This window comes from Peromyscus californicus, unplaced genomic scaffold (assembly GCF_007827085.1).
Source record: "Peromyscus californicus insignis strain IS unplaced genomic scaffold, ASM782708v3 Scaffold_17__1_contigs__length_78620276, whole genome shotgun sequence".
Classification (NCBI taxonomy): domain Eukaryota; kingdom Metazoa; phylum Chordata; class Mammalia; order Rodentia; family Cricetidae; genus Peromyscus; species Peromyscus californicus.
This window is the reverse complement of record NW_026294469.1, coordinates 17,773,782-17,798,007: the sequence shown is the minus strand read 5'-3', so window position 1 is coordinate 17,798,007 and position 24,226 is coordinate 17,773,782.

The following is a 24,226-nucleotide window of genomic DNA, read 5'->3' as shown; positions in this document are numbered from 1 at the left end:
TCCCTAAGTTCTTACTCTCAACCAGGGATCATGACTGTTAACCACTGGAGCCTGTTTTAAAAAATGAGGAGTAGAGGCCTATAGGTTTCTATATTGCCATTCCAGTTGGCATAGGGCACACTGTTCTGTGATGATATACTGTGTACCCCCAATATATTGTGTACCATAATAAACTTATCTGGGTATCAGAGGACTAAATTATAAATAGATGTCAGACAGTGATGACACACACACCTTTAATCTTCTCACTTGGGAGGCAGACTGGATCTCTGTGAGTTCAAGGTCACATTGGGAACACAGCCAGGTGTGGTGGCACACACCTTTAATCCCAGCACTTGAGATCTCATGTCTTTGCCTGGGAAGAACACATGCCTTTAATCCCAGGAAGTAATATGGCAAGACACAGAAAGGTATATAAGTTGTGAAGAAACAGGAACTCATGCTCTGGAGGCGGAGGAGTTGGTAAGGTGAGGTGAGGTTGGCAGTGGCTTGTTCTGTTTCTCTGATCTTTCAGTTTTCACCCCAATATCTCGCTCCAAGTTTTTTATTAATAAAGCTGTTTAGCAATCCATGTTACATCTGGCGCCCAACATTTGTGACATGAATTCATGAAAACGCTGCTTGCCTATGGCCTTGCAGTCCCCAGCTGAGGCCTGAACTGCATGCAGCCAGTTGTGGTGGCACATGCTGGTAGGATTTGCTGAAGGAGGCAGAGGCAGGAGGATTGAGAGTTCGAGGCCAGTCTGGGAAGCTTGCTGAGGAGAAGCTGCTGCTGGGGTCAGGCCAGCACACATGGTGGCTGCAGGACCATGGATGTGGCAGCTACTGCTCCTAGTTTCCGGCTACTTGTCATCCTGTTGGTGGCAGCAGAGACACTGCTTCTAGGGACAAAGGATTACCGCTGCTTGTTCAGAGAACAATTGCCAAGACCATCATGTTACAAGAAAGCTTTGGCAAAGGACAGTTTGGAGAAGTTTGGCAAGGCAAGTGGCGGGGAGAAGAAGTTGCTGTGAGGATATGAAAGAATGTTCATAGTTCTGAGAACCGAGATTTATCAGACTGTGATGCTATGCCATGAAAACATCCTAAGATTTATAGCAGCAGACAACTAAGACAATGGCACATGGACTCAGTTGTGGCTGGTGTTGGATTACCATGAGCATGGATCCCTTTTTGATTACTGTGTTGATACACTGTTACAGTGGTAGGGATGATCAAACTTTCTCTGTCCACAGCAAGCTGTCTTGCACACCTTCACATGAAGATTGTTGGTACCCAAGGAAAGCCAGCTATTGTTCAGAGATTTGAAATCAAAGAATGTCTTGATGAAGAAGAATGGAACCTGCTGTATTGTAAGCTTGGGACTGGCTGTGAGACATGATTCTGTCAAAGATACAATTGATATTGCTCCAAAGCACAGAGTAAACACCACCCAAAGATCAGCTTTGGACTACAAACTGCTCCGGACAGTTGCTGAAATGATCCAGCCTCACAGACTACTCAAGCAAGACTTGAGACAAACCCTGCATTTTCCCGTAATGCAGAGACTGGACAACAAATGATGCAGCTAACATTCCCAGAACTTGACAATTAACCCAAAAATTTTCTTTTCAGGATCCCCTAAAGATGCCTTGCCCCCAGATGGCAGGAAGTAATTTTAAGAACATGATGCCCACATTCCCAAGAGGTGGGGTAGGTGGTTTTTGTTTTTTCAATGGGTTATGGATAATTGTTATTGTTTAGGATGGTTGGTTACAAGTTTTTAATTGATAATGCTCAAGAAAAAAGGTAAATAAGGAGATTAGATTCAGGGATCTTGTTTGGAAAAAAAAAGAAAAAAAGAGGATATAGATAAGAGGTAGATTATTGATTTACTCTTAAAAAAGAGATATAGAAATAAAAGAGAAAGGGTAGATTATGTAATCTATGCCAAAAAAGGAGAATATAGATATGACTAGATAAAAGGTAGATTATTGAATCTACTCTGAAAAGAAAAAAAAGAGAACATGTATAGGATAAGATAAAATGGTAGATTATTGAATCTACTTTGAAAAAAGGAGATATAAAAATGCTAGGATAAAAGGGTAGGTTATTGAATCTACTCTGGACAAAAAGAGGATATGGATATGATAAGATAAATGGTAGATTATTGAATCTATTTTTAAAAAGCCACTACTAGTTTTAAATATTTTACATTGGACTGGATTTCTGTATATTGTATATGTATATACTACAAATTTGAAATTGATTTTGTTAGAAAACACTGTATATATATTTCTAATCTTTTTCAAGGTATTATACCTATACAACTCATTTAGCAATGTAATCAAAATTGTTAGTCCTTGAAGTTATTATTACCCACTATTTAGGATTTAAAGAAAGGAAGGTTAGTAGTTAGTCATTATAATCAAACTTGTACTCATATTAGGTATGTTGTCAAGGTCAAACAGAGATATATTTTAGACAGACAGGCCATCTTCAAACACTTCAGAGATCTGCAGAATATGGCATTTAAGATGTTTTAATATTGTAGATTCTTTTCTATGATAATGAGACATGTCTGCTACTGGCAGCACCAATATATTTCAGAGAAGATGATGGGCATTGAAGAAACTCCTTATGGAGTTTACTTTCATTGTTTCAACATTGGCCACTAGGCAAGAAAGTACCTTTGCCTCGACTGCTGACAGCATGTTGTCCAAAATGGACATGCAGGTCACAAATGAAAGGACTGCCAATCCTTGCCAAGACAAGGTAGGAAGGCTCTTTAGAAAATCCTGCTTCACAAATGAGTCTGTCAGATATGCTAGGCCTGTAGGCCAAAGATGGATGACCCAACATTGCAGAGAAATCTTGGGTGACTGTCCAGGCAGCCAGCTATTTCTGTCATTTCTCACATTTTTTGGAAGTCACTTGTTTGCACTTCCTGTTTACTTCCTTCTCGGGTCTCCAAGGGAGAGGAAGATTAGACAGTTATAGTTATAATTTTCCTTGTTAACAAATTCAAAAAAGAAATTCACAAAGATGTGTCAAGTGTATAAGTTTGAAAGACATAAAAAGATAGTTTTGTGTTGGTATTACAAGTTAGGATACAAAGTAAATTAAGTACAACATTTTGGACTCACCAAAATAGGATGAATAATGGAGTTTTTTGTTTGAATTTGTTAGTGGACTGGACATTGTTAATGTAATTCTTGACTATATATATTGTATACACTTATTGTACTTATTACATATAGTTTTTCTTGTATTAGTTATAACCCTTTATTATTTTAGACAAAAATGGGAAAATGTGGTGATATATTGTGTGCTCCAATATATTGTGTACCCTAATAAACTTGTCTGGGTATCAGAGGACAGAGCCAGCCACTAAATTAGACATAGAGGCAAGACAGTGTTGGAACATACCTTAATCCTACCACTTGGGAGGCAGAGATCCATCTGGATTTCTGTGAGTTCAAGGCCACACTGGGAACACAGCCAGGCATGGTGGCACATAACTTTAATCCCAGCACTTGAGCTCTCATGTCTTTGCTTGGGAAGGACAGACACCTGTAACCCCAGGAAGTAATATGGCAGGACACAGAAAGGTATATAAAGTGTGAGAAAACAGGAACTCATGCTGTAGAGGCTGAGGAGTTGGTAAGATAAGGTTGGCTATCTATTGTTCTGTTCTCCAACCTTTCAGCTTTCACCCCGATATCTGGCTCTGGGTTTTTTACTAATAAGACCTTTTAAGATTTGTGTTAACACCATTTCAAAGCATAGTGGATTAAGTATCACATCTTTGACCTTCAAGTAGGGGTTGAGTAGTAATTCAATCACACTACAACATCCAATAAAAGGATGTTGAGGTAGAGACAGCTAGGCCCAACATGAAGTCATTGATGACTTCAGATAAAATCAGGGGCAGATTTTACCCTAATATTTCTTATTAGGTCAACTCCATTACATAGTCAGCATTCACTGGATGCCAATGAACAAGTTAGTAAGAGAGTGGTGTCTATAGCAATTGGAGATAATTTTATACTCAAATCTGAGTGCTTTCCAAACCACATTTGTTTATGAACTTCCTATGGATATACCAAGTTAAGAAGTTAGAAATAGACTTACTATCTAAATTTTATAACTAAATTTTTTGTTTTGTCAATGTTGCTAAATAACATAATGTGAATACCTAGGTTTCTCTATTTCAAGAAGAATGTTCATACAATATCACATCACTCAAGATAAATGTTCCCTCATAGTGCTGATAAAGAACTTGGACATGGAACTGATAAAGAAACATCAGCCACTTTGACTATAATTGTGTCTAAAAGTCTTACCTTTAGACACAATTCCATTTTTCTTAGGAAAAAGAGATTCCTGTTTGAGACAAATATTCCTATAAGGAGAGAACTTCTAGGTAGCCTTTATCATCTATGGACTTAGAACTCAGGTGGAAGCTTTGCCACTGTAACAGAAAGTATTTCATGCAAACTTAACAAACCTCCAAGAGCTCAATTTTGAAAGTAAGAGAACAAAGGGAGAGAAGTTTAATTTGTTAGATTTGAAAATGAAGGAAGGTCCAAGATGGAAAAAGACCATAGTAAACACTGTAATATAAATACAAAAGGCAGCAAAGGAGGTTCCAGGGAGAAAAGAGACAATGCAAAGATAAGATTCTGACCAAATCCTAGGTCTACCTAATAATACCCATTCAGGATATAAAGTCATGCACAGTGATTGCAGCCTGGAAGCACAGCTTTCACTATGATGGAGTAGACCATTAAAGCAAGCCGGCACTGGCTCCTTTTATTTTCAGAACAATGTTGACCCAAGTCCAATGAGATCCATCAACATCCCATCTCTGCTGACTCATTTGGCTGCAAAAAGAGATGCACAAATCAATTCCAATAGAAAAACCAAGAAGGTTCACAAAATAAAGGTAAATTAAAAGAGAGATCACGTAGGACTTCCAGTACATGATAATAAATAAACAAATAAATAAATACACAAAAATAAAAATAAATGCATAAACAAACAGAACCAAAAGAGAGGGGTGGCAGGTTAAAAAAAAATCTTTAAAAGACTTTGGACTGTTGGGCATTTTGATGTCTAATTTCTTGAGTTCCCTATATATATCATGACATGACACTAGTGGAATTCAGGTGTTTCTGGTACATGGACTGCTCTCACCCAATGTGAGGTTGAACTGTCGACCTTGTGTACATCCTACTTCACAAATGAGTCTGTCAGATATGCTAAGCCTATAGGCTGAAGATGATGCCCCAACACTGTGGAGAAACCTCAGGTGACTGTCCAGGCAGCTGGCTGTTTCTGTCAACTCACAAATTTTTTGGAAGTTGCTTGCATGCACTTTTTGTTTTTATTTTTGTTAGCTAATATTATTTCCTTCTTGGGTCTCTGAGGGAGTTGAAGATTAGTTAGTTATAGTTGAAGGTTAGTTAGTTATAGTTGAAGATTAATTAGGATAGAAAGTGAATTAGATACATTTTGGACTTAACAAAATAGGATAGATAATGAAATTATTTTCTCTGAATTTGTCAAATACAAATGGACTAGACATTGTTTAGACATTTATTACTTGTATATATTGTATATAGTCATTGTACTTTTGTATATAATTTTTCTTTTGTTAGTTATAACCTTTTTCTTTTTTTTCCTTTTTATTAAAATAGAAAAGGGGAAAAAAAAAAAAAAAAAGACTTTGGAAATTGTTTTTGTTTTGGAAGAGGGTACTTCCAACCCAAAATACCTAGACCAGGTGAAGCAAACAGAGGGTATAACTTTGTGGCCCTGACAATGTGAGTGAATGGTTGTGAAATTGTGAAGCCTGCGAACAGTTTCCAGACCATTGCCTGTGTGCCTGGCCGCTGTATCTAGCATCCACAGCCAGGATTCACTATTGCAGAAGTTGAAGGAAGGCACTCAGTGCTCAGCTGTCAGCCACCATGGATACGAAACAGTAAAAGCTGTCCAGATGGACAGATATGTTATTTGTTGGTATTGGTGTTGTTTTTTTAAAGTGGGATTACAGCTAACTCAATTGTTAACCACTCACCCTTTCTGCCTTCTCTGTTTTAATTTATTTATCTTGTTTAGTCATTAGTTCTGTTTAGATTTTATGTTTATTATTCTGTATTGCACCTCTGACATTTCAGTTTGGAGGTGATTGTTTACCATATGCATTGATTCTTTCAAGCCCTCAAATATGCCCAATCAATGCTAACAAGATAGTAACTACAAATAGTCATTATTTGGCTGTTTTGTGACATATGCTCTCTCTCATTTTTATGCATTCTTATGTCTCCATTTTCCTGGAGACTCCCTCATATTCCCTTCAAGCCTTTACTCCTTAATGTTATACAGGCAAAGCTCTTGCACCTCTTTGGAATGAATAAATAAAGAACAGCTTGGGTGATTTAAATCTCTCTCTCTCTCTCTCTCTCTCTCTCTCTCTCTCTCTCTCTCTCTCTCTCTCTCTCCCTCCCTCTCCCTCTCCCTCTCTGACCCTCTCCCCCTTCTCTCTTTTTCCCTCTCCCTCCCCCATCTAGAGCCTTTAAAAATGCAGTTTGTTTTTCTCATCCCCATATATTGAACTTTCAGGAGAAAACACTATGGTTGGCATAGGTTCTCTTATCAGCTCTGTTATAGACGAGTGAAACTTATCAGGACAAATTTACCTCCACAGTCCCTAGCAAGTCACGCTCATGAGGAATGATAGTGTATGTCATTGTTCTGGTCCTCTTGCTCCTGTATTGATTGCTGTTGGTCTGTCTACTTCTTGCACTTGAAATTTCTGCATAGCCTTGGATTGGGACTGCGCAAGAGAACATTTCAGACCTTGAGGACTCAGTTGACTGGGTATTTGCCAAGCCTCAGGAAGCCAATGCTTTACTTCTAAGGGAGAACAATCTGGAATCCAGAAGAGCAGTGGCCTGGCCACAATCCATTGTACTGTTTTGCCTCACATAATCAATGTTGGTCTTTCTACTGTAGCTCCATGACCCAGGGAGTCTGTGGAAAGGGGGTACTCAAGTATTCACATGAATTCCATATATTGTGAAAATGTGTACACTCTATTCTTTCTTTCCAATATATAGTATTACTACAACCTACCCATGATAAAATGATATGTAATATAATGTATTACAATATAATAATGCAATATATCACAGCATAATCTCTTATGAAAAACAGTGAGCTTTACATGGCCAAATTTTCATTAGAGACATGAAATACATTCTGTCTCATGACAATCTAAAATTAGTTTTACACACTTGGGTCAAATAGCTAAATCATACTGACCCACATAAGAGATGTGCCTGGCTTCTGTTGGACTGTACGAGCTGGCTAGACCCTCAGGCAGAAGCCAACCGACCCAGAGCCAGGTCTCTCATATTAGATTTGCTTGCATTCAAACTTCAGATTTGGTTTTCAGTAGACATGAGTGGAAAAAAGGAGGAGAAAAGACACATTTCTCTTCAGTCTCATGGAAGATGGCAACCATTTGGTTGGTGAATTAATTCTCAACACAAGTGAACCATTATCCAAAGCAAGCCTTAGTTTGCAATGCTTTACTATGACATGTTTCACAGGGCCAAGATACTAAAATATTTTTAAGGAAATCATGAACCCCAAATTAGAATACAACTGGGCATATTAGCAGTCCAAATTAACTTTGTTAGATGTCTTGTCCAGGGAATGGAATATTCAACCTTTAAATAAATACACAATAAAGATAGCACACTCTTACTATCAGGTTGCTGGACTGTAGCAATAAATGAACTGAATAAAATTGGATGGCTTTCTAACACGCTGAGAGCTTTGCCGAGTCTTCTGCCTTGTCACTTAACAACATTTTTGCAGTCTGCTATCAGTGAAACTAATAGTGCAGATGAAAATTTCATGAAAAATGTGGAATCTGCATTGGTTTTATATTATGTCGGTAAAATGGATCAAGATCATATTTTGGCATTAACAGCTAATGGTGAGAAAAGGGCCAAAGGCTGGTTGCTCATTTTGGGCCTTGGATTTGATGCTTTTTGAAGACTCGGCTGTAATTATGATATTTGAATGTCATTATCATTAAACTGATGAAATATTTAAAAAGAAGGTGGATAAAAATGAAGAGTCCCTTTGTGTGTTCATGCATTTTACTTGCATTTTGCCACGTTAGACAAGGTACTTTTTGCAGACTGCAGGATAAATCACACGATGGAGCAGATATGTTGTGTTACTATTCCTCAGCAAGGTCAAAGTTTCCTACAACAGAACAGTTAAGAGGAAGCATCAGAGGAAATGGGGAAAGGAATTGTGGAATAATGAATCATATTGCAAATGATGATAGAAATTGTCCCTACTCTTTGGAATAGATTATTTTGTATCTTCTATTTGAGTCGTTATAATGACCTCTTTATCAACACTGTTGCCTCCCACCTTGATTGCCTTCATCGGAGGATTTTGATAAGAAGGGAATATAATTTGGAAAAGAAAATGCTATTAGGATAATATGATGTGTATGAGAAAAGTATTCGGTTTAAGAGACAAAGAAGTTTGTTTGCAAATATTTTCCTTGACCCAAGCAATAAGTTAACCGGCAACCTTTATTTTCCCATTTCTCTCTTCTACCCTTTTTGCTTTCTGTCTGTGATCTCATTCTTTACATGTTTGTGATGTAATTTTCTTTCTAGATCCGTTTAATAACTAATGTTCATTGGTTTGATTTAGATTGAATATAGGCCCCTAACTTAAAAAGCATTGTCAGGGGTTTTTCATATTAGTTTTAATTGGTGCCTATCTAGTTTACTAAAGGTGTATAATCTTAAGCTGCATCAAGGTGGAACCGAAACAGCCTTTTACCTCAGGATGATTTAGTTAACAGAATACCTCACTGCAAATCTATCCCACAAAGTTCACATAAATGCTTCTGAATCTTGAAGATTTTGGTGTTCTTTCATAATTAGCAGTATAGAACCATTTGTTCTGTGTAATTTTGAATCTCCTTACTTGATGATGACAGTTCCTGCCTTTCTGAAGAATTGTTAGCAGCCTACAGTTTCATTGATATGACTTCTCCCATCTGCCTTTATTTTTACAGTTAACTTCTTTTTCAGAGGTTAAAGTTATTGTAAATAGGAATTCTATTTTAACTAAGGACACAGAAGAAAGTAAAGACACAGTTATCTGCTTTGGGTGGAGTTTGAATGTGTTTTTAGGGGATTTTGGTGGTAATTTCCTTCTAGTCATGTACTATTATAGCTTGGATTATCCAGGCAAGACCTGGAATGCATCACTAGCTATTTTAACATAGAGTCCATTTGCAGGTGCTAAATTGTCTTCTCCATGTTTTTGGAAAGTGGTCACAGAGGAAGGAAACACTCAGTACCTTTGTCAACATACAACTGAGAGAGTGAGGTTTAAGCCAAACTTTTATCAGTCCTTTTGGATTTATTTTCTTCTTGGATTTGACCCTTAAATATCTTGGTAAATGGGTATCCCTTTCTTATCTTAGGAAAATATTATAAAACACATCCATTCTTCATATTAAAGACTATAAATTTCTAACTTACCCCTTTAGTTGTTGACTGGTACTCACTTCTTGAGTTGAAGTTCATCTTTACAGTGTTTCACATGCCTTTTATGTTCACATTCCCTCCAACACACACATTCTAGCACACATATATTTTCATAATAAATTAATATCAGGAACCAGTCAGATTATTAATTCATCCAGTGCTATTTGAGTTGAAAACACAAGGTTTGATTTTCTACAATAGTATTTACATTTATGCTGATTGTTTAAATATAAAGAATTGAAATGACTTACACATTTCACTCATGTGTGATTATTTTAGCACTGGTACTTACATATACAGGCAGGTAACCTTGACTAGAGCTGAAAGTTACAAAAGTAATAGAGTTACAAAAGTAGTACACGGCTAGAAGGAAATTACCAGCAAAATCCCCTAAAAACACACTCAAACTTCACCCAAAGCAGATAACTGTGTGTTCCCTTTATTCCTTATGTCTGAGCAGTCAACATTCTCCCTCCTTAGCTTCAATTGATATATCTATCTTTTCTGTCTTTATTTTAAATTAAGAAACACATTTTAGGTATGCTGTGTATCATTGCGTTTGGGTATTACATGCAGGTCATTGTTATGTCTCCTTGCCTTTTCAATGAAATATAACTTCATAATCAAATCTTAAACGTGGTCATGGGAACTATATGTGCATACTCTGTCCATTCCTTCTAGAGTTAACATTCTGTATCCAAAATGTCTAACTGGGGTTTGTAATGCTTTCTAAGAAATAACATATCAATAATATATAGCTTCCAATTATTCTCTTTGAGTCCACTGACTTTTCATTTTGGCCCGGTTTAGAGGAACAAATCACATTGCTATGTTTTTTAAGTTGTGGGGATGGAGCACTCTAACAGGAAAAGGGTCAAATAAAACCTCAAATTGGCATTTGCCTTTGACAAAGCTAGACACCGAGGAGAGGGTTGGACAGGGACTTGGACTTGCCACCTGGAACATTTACAAATCACAAAAAAAAAATAGTTTTTTTTTATTTCTTTGGGATTTCATCAATTGATATTTACAAGATTTCCATGAAATGCTTAGAACTGAGACTGCCACACTGAACAAGCCAAATGTGGTTGAAATTTAGCTGGGGATGAATGTTGCAGGTATTAAATTATCTATGGGCTGTAGTCAAGCAACTCAATACTCAATCTGCTCAAAGCTCAAAGAAATAAAAATCACATAAGGAATTCCAGTTTGAAAGAATATTTTCTTTTTAATTTCTGATGTACAATGGCAGGCCACCTGACATCATGTCACAACGGCTTAACTCCGTGCCTGCAACAGGCCTGTTGTGCTGTATCAGTGGGGGAAATGTACAAAGAGATGTGGTCCTCAATCAGATTTCCCTGGTATCAGTCTGGACAGCAAGCAGTCATTCCCAATTGAGCAGGCAGATGGAGACCGAGCAGATTAATAAGTGGATCTTCTTTATCTGAAGAGCTGGCAGGCATCATGGTTCGCCAGGCACCTGAGTTATATTTTTAAATAGGTCAGCACATCGAGCGTTTACAAAGGGAAAATGGAGTTAGAGGGAAGATTGTCACCAGTGGGGAGTACAATGTGGGGGGTGGAGCTCAAAGTGGGCTTTGATAGAGTCTGAGGATTTGGACAGTGGTGAATGGAAAATAAAGAATACTTTTCCTTGCTTTGCCATCTTGCTTGAAGAAAATAGAATGAAGCATGGAAAGCACACAAAATAGACCAGGGCAATGTTGTGGAACCTGGGTAGGCACATGCAGTTTGAAAAATGTCCAGCATCATCACTACCGCTACTGAGCAAATATTAGTGTAAGATAGAAACGCAGAGTTTCTTTGTTTGATTATTTGTCATTGTAGCTTACCCATCATAGGACATATTGGAAATTTTGTTGGGAGAATAAGAATTCTTCAAAGCAACAAAATAATATATGTCTAAGTCTTAAATGGTAACAATAATATACATGGGTTGTGCATCTGCATATAAAACTCACTACATTATCTGAAAATCAGGTTCAGAAAAAAAGTGAAATCTGTTTTGAACAAAGGAAACACAAAATATACCAACATCTTTCCTTGATATCATCAATTTTATCATTTTCTAACTGTCAGTGTTACTTAGTTTAACGTAAAAATATGCAATTTATTTATAATAATACCCAAGATGTCTAAGTAACATCCCATAATATTCTGTGAATACAGATACACGTATTATAGTCAACAGTGTGATTTATAGTTTATATGTTAAATATTAACTTGTCCATCAGGAATCTTTAATCACTAAAAACAAAACAAGAATCCGAGAACCCTCATCACTACTATTTCCAGATGATGGATTCCCAGACTTGGAGCTATGGAGAAAGCAGAATTGAGTCCTTAACTGGAGTAAGAGTACTGCTCACTTCAGATACACAATTTCCAAATCCCCACCCTGGCTGAGCAATAGAAAAGAGTGTTTATTATTTAACCATTGGTCCATACAGAAGTGGAACACATAAAATGAAAAGCAGCTAAGTGTCCAACTTTTTTGTAAAAGAGAAATCTCTTCTTCCTTTCCTCTCTTGAAAAAGGACAGGGTTCTTGGGACTGTGCTATGTGACCCAGACTGAACAAGGCAAGAGCGAGTGACTCTCACTCACAGAGTTTGCCTTAACACGTGATTTGACAGCTGGAAGTCAAACTCCATTTGCTTGTGTTGTTTCCAAGGGTAAATAAAAAAAAGTATTCGAAAAGAATAATTTGAGACCTCTGGGGAGATGAGTGTATTGATTAGGAAGAAATGTGTGAGGCAAAGGAGCAAATTTCTCGTAAAATGAGACTCAGGAAAATTAAGTAGAAAAGGTGAAGTAACAAGTGCTTAATTCAGAGAGAGGAGTTTAAACTTCCTCCAAGTTCTTGAAACCTCTGATCACAGTGTCTGAGATTTGCCTAGTATTAAATGTGTGTGTATAAACACTTTATATCTTTGAAAGTTTGGAGAATAATTATTGTATTGAGCAATACAAGTGTGTGTGGTGGGGATGTGGGTATATGTGTGGAGCTGTGGGACTCTACATAGCACATAGCTTTCAATAGAAAAGGGAGGGATAAAATGAATTTATTATTATAGGCCCTCTAAGTGAAGATTCTGGGTTTAATATAAAAGCTGGCACAGTTAAAAGAGGTGTCAAAAGTTTGTCTGAATGGTTGACTGAAGCATTTGTCCAAAGATGACCTACTGAAAAGGAGTTAGAGATGCCTGAGATCCCTTAGCTTAGTGTTGATGAGGGGATTTTTTACTTAATTAACTTTTTCATTTATTTCGCATCCTGATCCAAGTTTCCCCTTTATACTCTCCTCCTGTTCCCAACCCCACCTCCCCTCTACCTGCTCCATCAACTCCTTCTTCTTCTCCATTCAGAAAGGGGCAGAGCTCCCATGGGTGTCAACAAAAGCACCAGTGTTATGTTCCTGATTCAATCTTCTATCCCCCACTCTTAAAATCTATTCCCATACATATCCCCATATTTCTTCTTGAATGAAATAACACACTCATTTAGCTCTTTAGTAGAATAGCATACCTCCTCATAGACTACATTTTTATTTCCTCTTTAGGAGCCTGCTCAGCCTTAAGTCCTGTTACAGGTTCAGAGGCAACTATTGATGGGTCCTGAGAAAATTCAGTTTTGTCTTGCCTGACATTTCTTTTAGAAAAAAAATCACTGTGCATTTAGAAAACAATGAAGGATTAATTTCCTCAGTCAATGGTGGAAAAGGCAACATTTCAAGGGTAGGGAAGTGAGTCCATCTTCTGGTGAGGGTGGAGAGGCTTCTTCCTCAAGTGAGACAAATCTTGAGAATCTGAGGGTTCAAAGTTCTCCGGTTTAATAGCGTCTTCCCACACATCCCCATCCCAAGTCACAGGACCCCATTCTTTACCAGTTAGTGCCCTTATTTTAAATGCTGGCACCCTCTAAGGCTGGGGCTTGAATTTTCACCGTAAGTCAGCCAACCTTGTAATGAGGGCTTCAGTCTGATTTTCTGCAGCTACTGCACTGTGGCTGCTGGACAGAAGATTCTCTTCCAGGGCACACTTAGAAACCTTAGACTGTTTATTTGCATCTGGAGCCAGTCAATTTTATCACCAAGTTCATTGTTGTCCTTCATCGTATTCTGAGATGCTAGAATTGGGTTAATTTTATCACAGAGTATAACTGTCAATTTAAGTTATAAGGGCTAGTTGGGAGCAAGCCTAATCTAAAGGGCAAGCTTTCATAATTAAAAGAAGAAAAAAAAAAAGACTCTCCACTACTCTAACATCAGTCCTTCATTTATAGTAGTCCTATTTTTTTATATCAGTCCATGAAATGGCATGACCCATAAGACAGTAATAGAAAAATGAGAAACCTAGTATTTAATAATCCACAGGAAGAAAATGTTATAAATGAAGTAGTAGCCTATATTTTTTGAGAGCTAGTCCAAGGAGAAATGCTTCTATCAATTCTCCTAAAAAATACCCCAGGCCAGAGTAAGATGTTCCTATAGCTCCAAGGAGGACATTCTGGTACAGCTTAGATTGACTTCCGTAATGATTCGGGGGATGTATCTGGATATGCTCACTCTTGAACTTGAAACCATCTTGCTTGTTTCTTCTCCATGTCTCCTCATTTATCCTCTACATGTTCCAGTTTCCCTTCACTTTACTAAACATATGGTTCCTGCTAGCACAGTAGAATTTTCTCTTTTGAAAAATACTCAAAACTGTCTCCAGTGTCTCTACACATAGTAAAATCAAATCACAATAAACCTGAAGCAAGATTTGAAAAACCCTTCTTTAACACAGGCCTTAATTCACCTTTTTCTATAGCTTGTTGGAGTGGAGGAATGTATTGGATGAGCTAACTAGCTCAAGACTTAACTTCCAGCTGGCATTGAAGCAGTTGGCACAGACATTTAGGGGAAGCATGTACACATGACAGAGGCTGATGCACATAAACCTCAGAGTGTTTTCTGAGAGAATTCCCATATCATATCATTCATATTTTGCTCATCTGAGGTAAAAAGCCCTCCACCTGTGAAGAAATACTTCCAGTTCCTTCTCTCTGAGTTTTCCTTTCACTGTTGTTTCTCATGGCCCTTCTTGTCCTGTGAATGATGTGAATGCAATGAATAGATTTTAATTGTACAAGCAGTTATTAGAGGAGTGGAACCAAACTTGGAAAAGGCAGCTGACAATAGATGCTTTGAACCTTAGCCTTCTGCCTAAATGTGGTGTCCACATTTTATGCTTATTAAGGAACACTTTAAGCTCTCTCTCTCTCTCTGTCTTTTTCTCTGTCTCTGTCCCTGTCTCTGTCTCTGTCTCTTTCTCTCTGTCTCTCTCTGTCTCTGTCCCTGTCTCTCTCTCCCTCTTTTCTCTTTTTCTCTCTCTGAGTATGTGTGTTTGTGTATGTACATACGCAGCACATTTTCTCTTCTTATGAATTTATAGGCAGTGATTTGCATATATTTCCTCTTCAGTCATTAGATTAGTAATCAGCATGACTACTATCAGCTTATTGGCTATTGCTAAACGTTATGAATATGGCTGCATTATCCAACAGCCAGTGTCAAAGCTGGGCTTCTGGTTCCTTTTTCTACTTACACATTCCTTAATTATTTTGTCAATATTATCTGATTAAATGATCAAGAATTTGATGTGTTTACAGTATTAAAAATGAAGACTGGTAGAGAAATTTATCTCTGAGAAACATAAATAGAAAGATACCATATGATTAGAACAATCTAAGTAAAATTTGGGCAAAGATGGAAGTATGAGAACTTATATAAAGCCATGCCTGGGCCTTAGCCAGAAGAGGTATCAGCCTCCTCTTCTCCACTAACTACAGACCTTCACCCTTTTCCCAGAATAGAAGAGCATTTCTTATTTTCCTATGCTTTCTCTTGATAAATGTTTCTGTTTGCACCAACTTGGTCTGTAGAGTGGCCAACACTAATAGTTCATTTGTTTAAACTAACAAACTGTGGTCAACAGATTCCCAAGGGAAGAGAGTCAGCCAAAGAGGTCTAAACTAGCATCATTTGAGAACACAATCAATTCTTTATCTTTTTCATAAAGTTCACATATACATGCATTAATCATCATGGGCTGGCCCTGGGTAGGAAGTTCTTACCTAAGCAACTTCCCCTCTACAATATATCTTTCCTGTTTAATGGCCTCTGCAGCTTAGATTTTATTGTGTGCTCACTCATCTGTTGTTTTATGAGCCAGTCTGTGTCTTTGTGATGAACTGATTAAGCAACTGGTTTTGAAGTTAAATTCAGAAGCAATCCAACATTCTTTGCACACATACCTAAGGACTTTGGCCTCTTAATATCCTGTGTCTTCTCTAGTGTATTGACCTTAGGTGTATAGCAGCCTCTGGAAGAACTATATCCTGATTTTCCTATCTGAAAAAATTGACTAAATTTGCTGATGGGAAATCCCTGTGGTATGTTCCTATATGGGAGGAGTTATGCACTATAAAGTAATATGTATAGTGACCAGGCAGTGCCCTAAAGAACAGAGATTGGTCTTGTGAAAAGAATAACGAAAGATCTAAGAAAGAACTATCTCAGTATTCAACAGTGGAGCAAGGCACTCAAGGACAAGTTGGGAGCTAAGTGAATGAAAGGATTCCAGAAGATGCTGTGTACGGCTCTGTGAAGAGCATTCAACCAGATCCCATGTTTGTCCCTAAGCTTAGACTAGATGGCATTTCATCAGGAACATATAGAGTTAACCCTTGGTGGCATCAAGCCCTCTTTCCTTTTCTGATCAACCTACTGAGACAGCCTTTGTAGCTTTGTCTCCCCTTCTTTTCATCTCCTTTCTTCCTTCTTTTTTAAATTATTTTCTTTGGTTCTATTAGTGCTTTATTTCTTTTGCTTACAAATTGACATAATTATTTTAAAGTAATGATTGCCTGTTTTCTTATGTGTGAGTATGACTACAGTCTCAAGTGTACCTAGAAGGTAAACATAAGATGCAGATCTAATTTTTTAGACAGAACCCTGACTTCAGAATCTTCAGTGGCCAGCTACCTTTCCCAATAAATGTGATTTCACTCTTCTTCCTGAAATCTGATATGATCCAAATTCAGAAGATTTTAAGCTTTTCCTTACTAATGAACAAAATACTTAACTCCTTTGCTTTATACATTAGAAGGCAATTGACACACATAAATGGTGTATCCTTCAGATGCCCCCTCTCAATTCATCCACATGGCTATGTTGATTTCACTTTAAAAGCGCACCTGGAAAATACTGCGGAATCTTTCCATATTTTAAGACAAATATGTTAGCTAAACAAAATCCCCTATTTTCTTTATTTAATTGAATTCAGGTTTCACTGGCTACACAAAGAGATTCTTTCTTACAAAGATTCTCCTGTGTTTACAGATTACAATTAAATCACTCTCAGCCTTCACTTCTCTAAATTAAATCAGAGCTCCCATCTCCTTTTCAGTCCTGTTTTATGCCAGGTCTTTAAAGATTTATGCTTCTTACCGCTAAATTTTTACCGCAAAGTCTTTCTACCTGGAATCAGGATGATTTCTTTGCATGTTGAGCCCTGCTAAGATTGATGCATATCATCAGCTCTATTTTGAAAGTTGAGGAAGAAGTTAAAGAAGAATTAGGCCTGTCACCATTAATAGACTGTGAACCATGGCTGAGATTAGAAATCAGGAGCTCATACCACGAATAATAGCGAGAAGAACGGGAGCTCCATCACTCACCAGTCACCTAACAGGTTGCCCTCCAATATCATCTTTATTTTATGGCACCATATCTCTTACCCTGGGGATCTCTGTAAAATGGATGGGAAGATCAGCTGCGTCGTGATGGATGAAACCATGTTGATTGCCTCTTTGGCAGGACCGAAGGCTCTGCATGCTAAACCTTACCCTTTCTGTATCAGGTAACAGGAAGGCCACCTGGTGATTCCTTCCCCATCTCCTGGGTTCCTGTAGTTGTGTAATCTCCTTTTGATTGTGGCTACAACCTATGACTTTCTTTTAACCAGAAGAATATATCAAAGATGATAGGATGTCACTCCCATGATTATGTGGTATTATATATACTCGATCTTTCTAGCTGAGTTGTTTTTTCTCCTCTATCAGCTTGAAGCAGAAGAACGCTGCTGTGACTGAACTGCCAGTAGGGAACATTCCATGGCTGGGAGCTGAGAAGCTGAGAATAAATCCCAGGAGGCATTCAGGGGATAGAATTGGGCTCACTGATATTCAGCTACAGGGACTTGAATTCTGCCAGTGACTGAGTGAACTTGGAGGGAGTTTATCTCCAGCTGAGTCTCCAGATGAAAATAGAGTGTGGTCAAAAGATTTTATTGATTCTGATTCTGTGCAACATACTCAGAGAACTCATGTAGATTACACCTATGACAACAGAGGGGCAAAGTGTATTGTAATGATTTGGATGAGAAAGGCCCTTATATGCTCTTATATTTGGATTCACTGTGTTGGCTGATGGAACAATCTGGGATGGATTAGGGGGTGTGGCCTTTTTTGGGGGAGGAGGTGTGTAACTGGAGGTAGGCTTTGAAGTTTCAAAAGCCTGTTATATTCCTAATAACTTTCTCTGTTCTCTCTCTCTCTCTCTCTCTCTCTCTCTCTCTCTCTCTCTCTCTCTCTCTCTCTCTCTCTTTCTCTGCTTGCTGCCATGCTGGTGCTCATTGACTCCCTTTCTAAAACTATAAGCTCCAATAAACTTTTTCTTTTATAAGATGTCTTGGTCATGATGTTGTCACAGAAATAGAAAAATAACAAAAACATGTACTTTGTATGAGGTTGGGAAAGCTATGGATTTTTTCACATGACACAGGAAGCCAACATAGACTTTTTCTAGGTCTAAACAATGAGATGGTTGAGTATCATGAAACATTTTCCCAGTAAACTTAAGAAAGGGCCCATAGCTTGGGGCTATGAAATTGAAGACAAACTGCTAGGTTATTTTTGTTGTGGTTGTTGTTTGTTTGTTTGTTTTTAACTTTACCTTAATATAAAAAGAAATGCCTTGAGCAAAACTAAAGGAAACTTCTACGAATGTTGATTATTGTTAGTTTTCTTCTCTCAATTCATACCCAAGAGGAAGATGTTCTGTACATCCGGAGACATGGAGATGGCACCAAAAAACTGACAAAACCCCATCCATTTTAAAGGAGCTGTAACTTTCACTATAAGAACTGAATCTACCAGGCTGGGCTGAATCCCCAGGAGAGACCTTGCCTTGAAGGAGGTGGGAATGGGGGGTGGATTGGGGGGAAGGCTGGGGGGTGGGAGGAGAGAGTACATGGGAATCCATGGCTGATATGTAAAATTAAATTAATTATAAAATAAAAATATTTATTATAAAAAGGAACTAAACATTTACATTTCTACCAAGAATGTTGGCCTACATTTTAGGCAGCTCTTTATAATAGACTGAAAACAAATGTGTAAACTTCAAGTGTGAGAAAGAAAAACAGAAAAATGGAGAGAGACAAAGAAGAAAAAAGTAAGAGGAGATGATAAAGGAAGAGAAGAAAGAAAGAGGGTCATTGGTAATAATTCTCTTGGAATTTATAAAATGCTGCTGTGATGGAGCTGGAGAAATGGTTCAGTGGTTAAGAGCACTTGATACTCTTCCAGAGTACCCACATGGAAGTTCATAATCATTCGGAACTGCAGTTCACAGGAAATCCAACAAACTCTTCTGAATTTTGAGGCATGCACATGTTGAACATACTTACATGCATGCAAAGCATTCATATACCCATAAATAAAGTAAATAAATCTAAAACATTAAAAATGTGACTGTATACAGAGCACAAAATACTGATGACTTTCATTTTAGCTGAATATGAAATAGTTCAAATAAAATTAATGTTAAACACAATTACGTTGTTTTATGTTTCAGGTATTATCATATAATTAATTTATAAAATATACAACAAAATGGATATAAGGTGTAGCACAGGGGTAAAGTATTTTCTAGCATGCCCCCAACCATGAGAAGAACATACATGGATATATGTATGCATACATATTAAAGGGACATGGGATGGGAAAGGAGCCCTTTGCTTCTGAGCACACACACATATTCATTATTTTCACAAATGAATGTCTTCTACCAGGTATGAATACAACTTTAATTCTATCACTGGGAGCTGAGTTAGGAGGAATGAGAGGAAACAGCCTGTAGGCAGGAACATGGAATTATGTCTCCTAATCTAGCTCACAGCGCCACAGACTGGTCTCACATAATATACCAGACCACTGATCTCCAAGGGCATCAGAGACAGAATCAACCACTTTGGGCAGAATTCTGGTGATGCTTTCCCAATAGAGTGGCACTCAGTCACTGATCCATTCTCAGCTATCACTCTTGCTATTCCCTTGGCAGAAATGGACTCTGTGGTCTCATACTTACTTTACATAACATATGTCTTCTATTTTTGTTCCCCGCGTATATTATGAGCAATAATAAATGCCCTGACCATGCCACAGTCTCCCTCTTGGACAGTCTAGAGAAATGATTCTCAACCTGTGGTTCATGACTCCTATGACAAACCTCTCTATCCAAGAATATTTACAATATGATTCATAATAGTGGTAAAATTACAGTTATGAAGTAGCAATGAAAGTAATTTTAGGCTTAGACATAATCACAACATAAGAAATCTTATCAAAAGTTTGTAGCATTAGGACTGTTGAGAATCACTAATCTAGAGATAATTCTTTCTGCTATCAAGGATTCTACAGTGATTGCCAGTGTCAAGTAAAATGCTTTTTTTTCTTACAGTAGCATGGATGACCACTTAGGTAAACCCACCCAACCTAATCCTTCATCTAGAAAACACTTACTTCATTACATTTAACTCATAACAACTGGCTTAGGGGTCATTAATATGAAACTCCAAAGAATAAAGCAACATTAATATGACAAGGTTTATATAAGTCTTTCTTCTTCTGGTTCCTTTGCAACTGAAATTGATGATTCAGTCATTAAAATATATTTTATTTTTATTACTAGAATATATGCATAATAGTGGATATTATAGCATCATTTTCACACATGTACACCACTGTATTTGTCTCATAAGGGCAACCCAGTTGTTCTTGATCCCTTCATCTTCCATTAGTCTGTTTTTCCCCACCAACTAGTCCCCTTTGTTTTTCATCACGCATACACACACACACACACACACACACACACACACACACACACACACACACTTAAATATAGGCTCTGCATATGAGAGAAGGCAGGCAGTGTTTGTCTCTACTTTCTAAAATGTATTTTTAATCTGACATTTCTAATATGTACTTGAAGGCCCAATCAAAATTCTCAAATATCAAAATAGAGGGATATATGTTCTCTGAATGTAGTGGGGCATTCAGATTGATTCTTAGTGGATGGGCTTAACTCAGAGCAGGGTGGCTAAAGTTCTCAAAACTCAAAGCCACCCTGAGCCAGTGGATTCCAAGTTCATTGCCTTGTGTTCAAGAATAAGAAAATGCCTATAAGTAGTAAACAAAGGGAATGTAGTGCTATTAAGACAAAGTGAGACAGAACCCCAAGAATCGTTCAAAAGTTTACCGTTATGCACTTTAGCATAAGCATTTTGATGAAATATGTGCTTGCTAGTCGCCAGCTAATAATCAATGAAAATCCCTTTACAAACCAGTAGAGATGCCAGTATACTGAAATCAACAATACCAAGGGATTCCCAAGTTCTCTGGTATAGTGAGGTTGAAAGGCAGACTAAGGAACTCAAAGTTCCCTGTGCTAAATAAGAAAAACAAAACAAAACAATTCTCCAAGTTCTCACTTGAAGAGGTTACTGTAAGGAACCTGGTCCCTAAGAGGCCAATAGGAGGATGCTGCCTGGCTCAGGGTCAATGTCTTTCAGAGATATCATCCAAGTAACACATGGAGGAAATTCACTGAAGGTAAATATGGAGAGAAGGAGGTAAATTTAGCTGTAAGAGAAGCCCTACTGTGAGCTACAGTTTTCATTTGCTAGCAAGTTCTTGCTTAAGGATCTTGAAAAACTTAAGAGGGTATCCCAGCATGCACATGAACTTATTCAGCTATTGGTATGCAGTTAAAAATTAGTAAAGGCAAAAGGAAATTAAGGATGTCTTGATTGGGGTTTAGGACTAGAAAGCACACTGATCTGTCAGTTGCTAATTTACACAGACATACTTAGTGAGTTGAACGTCATCGACTATGAGCACAACTGTGTAGCCATTTTCGCAAGTATGAATTACTGACTAGGATTTCATTGGTTGAGGAAAGGCAGGACGTTTCAGACTCAGAGCGAAATTTTCATGAGCTGTCTTCAATTTCTCTAAAAATTCATTCATTGCCCAGCTCCATGTGAGACCTAACACCTTGTGAGTTTCTGCTAAAGCCATTGTGAATGTTTTTTGCCTACTAAGTCACTAGCTTCCATCAACCCCAAACCTTGCATATGAGACCTAAAGCAGAGATTTTCAGCTTTGCTGAAACCCATTGGTCTGATGTTTCTACCAAGGTATTTTGTGAGTGTCTTGATTAATGGTTTTCTTTTGTTCTGTTACTACAAAATGTTTCCGTAACCATTTCTACACTGGGACATGTTATTTGGAGAAATCTGAATTCCATATTCCCAGGCTATGGTCTCTCATATTTGGCTCAGAATAAATAAACTCTTCTTCCCTTTGAAGTCAAAGCTGTGTTTTGCTTGGAAACTTAGTTCAATTAGTCTGTAGACTTCTTTCAGGAGAATAAAAGTTGAGTCTAAATCAAACGAGCTTGACCAAAGTGCTTACTAAAGACAAGATTTAGCATTTCTAAAATCTATTCATGTCAGTAGAGCAATGAGGTATTTTCACAGGATTTTGATAGAATATAGTTCTATTTCCAGAAGTAAATTTGAACTTATTTCAGCTATTAACTGCAACTGTGAATGTAAAATAATTAGTTAAGAGTGTTGTATAGTATAGCTTTTCCATCTCGGTATAAAACAAGCCATCCCATCCCCATCATGCAACACAGATAACTCTGACCTCATTGTTTTGACAATAAATAAACCAAGAAATACCTTATCCATAGGAGTGTCCCGGCGTTGTTAAAACCCTGTAGTAGGAGTTAGGGAGCACACCCCATCCTGGGATCCTAACCTTAATCCTTACTATCTTTCAGGTAAGTGTATGTTGTCCCAGATCAGTTTGAAGGAAACTGGCATATACTAGAGATAATGATTAACTGAACACAGAACTCTATAATACAGCTTTGCATGGCCACCAGCTTAGTTTGACTGGAATTTTCTAGCGAGGCAGCTCTTCTTGGGTCCCTGAGAGCCCCAAAACACCTTTTCTTTGCTCTTAGTATGCTCAGTAACCACATTGGTTCACTGAGACAGACATAAAGGTGTTTTTTCATTGGTCAGGCACTGATTTTCGGTCAGGGTGAGGAGACATTTCTTCATTTCTTTCCATATATGTATATAATGTAACATATATATATATATATATATATATATATATATATATATATATATATATATATATATATAATTACATACATGTACAAACATAAACACACATAGTAATACATAAAAAGATAAAGAAAACAAAAGTTTAGAGCTTAATTCCAAGTTCTGAGCTTTCTTCTATAATACTCTGAGATGATCGACATTCAAACAAACAAGAAAATCCACTGAGTTCTTTTACAAGTTCAGTTCACTGGGATGGGAAGACACAGACAAGGCTTACACAGGAATAAATTATTTAACAGCATCTGTCTCCTGTTCCTATGGCTGATTTGTCAGTGATCCTCTCCAGATGTGGCTTTTCTCCAGTGTCATCACAGATTGGCTGGGGGCAAGACATAATGATGAAATAGATCTCTCTCTTTGAGATCTTAAAAAGGGGATAACTGAGTGCTAGAGATAGGTCTCACAGCTTGATAGCACTTGCTGTTTTTGCAGATGACCCATGTTCATTCACAGCTCCCACATCAGGTACCTCATACCTGCGTCTAACCCCAGTTTAAGGGGTTTTTAAGCCCCCAGACTTCCCCCAGTACCTGTAATCGCATGATGCATATAAACTCAAGTAGGTTCATACACATACACATAAATAAGAAAAAATATACATATATATGTATATGTATATTTGTCAAGGACAAATCTACTACCTGTCCTCACATTAAAGTTGAACAAGATTTAAACAAGAATAAGATGGGTAGATGGGATTGTCTTCTGCCATGATATTGTTGTCACACACATACATTAATTCAGTAGTTGTGACTATCTACACTAGAGCTATCTGCACAAGAGCAAGCAAGTCCAAAATCTCAGCAAGGCCAAGTGGGGGTGGTGCATGACTTTAATCCCAGGACTCAGAGGAAGAGGCAGGCAGATCTCTCTGAGTTCCAGGCCAACCTGGTCTACATACAGAGTTCCAGAACAGTTGTGACTGTTACATAGAGAAACCCTGTCTTTAACAACCAAAACTAAAAACAAAAAATAGAAAAAAACAAAACTAATAAACAAACAAAAAATAAAACAAAACAACTCAGCATGGGGGAGGTGACCCTATAGCTGAAAATGGGCAGTTGATAGGTTGTTTGGAGTGCTGTCCACT